General features: G+C 53.4%; 1 protein-coding gene across 1 annotated transcript in view; it reads right to left on the reverse strand.

Annotated features, from left to right (window-relative positions):
* Positions 1-627, reverse strand: part of DUSP1 (dual specificity phosphatase 1) — a 3,540-nt gene that overhangs the window by 2,582 nt on the left and 331 nt on the right. The window lies entirely within an intron of this gene.

Raw genomic sequence — 627 nt, forward strand, 5'->3', positions numbered from 1 at the left:
GGCATGACGTCATGTGCCGCGGGGCCGCCGGAGCGCGCCCGTGCAGGCAGAGGGACGCGCTGCCGCCTCGGCATACACACAGGCGTCGGTACATACAGCCGTACGTATGCACACACATGCACGCGCTGACACACAGCGGGGTGCTATAGACACACGTGCATAGAAACATACGGGGGCTCACTGCAGGGGGGTTGGGCTGGATGACCTCTAGGGGTCCCTTCCAACCCAAAACATTCCATGATTCTGTGATTCTATGATACATACACGTATAAATATATGCACGCACAAACAGACACACACATATGTCCTATGAGGACAGGCTGAGGGAGTTGGGCTTGTTCAGCCTGGAGAAGAGAAGGCTGTGGGGAGACCTGATTACGGCCTTTCAATACCTAAAGGGGGCCTATAGGAAAGATGGGGAAAATCTTTTTAGTAGGGCCAGCTGTGAAAGGACAAGGGGTAATGCTTTTAAACTAAACCGGGGTAGGTTTAGACTAGAGATAAGGAAGAAATTCTTTACAATGAGGGTGGTGAAACACTGGAACAGGTTGCCCAGAGAGGTGGTGGAGGCCCCATCCCTGGAAACATTCCAGGCCAGGTTGGACGGGGCTCTGAGCAACCTGATCT

Source organism: Egretta garzetta, unplaced genomic scaffold (genome assembly GCF_000687185.1).
Source record: "Egretta garzetta isolate BGI_Z169 unplaced genomic scaffold, ASM68718v1 scaffold209, whole genome shotgun sequence".
Lineage (NCBI taxonomy): Eukaryota > Metazoa > Chordata > Aves > Pelecaniformes > Ardeidae > Egretta > Egretta garzetta.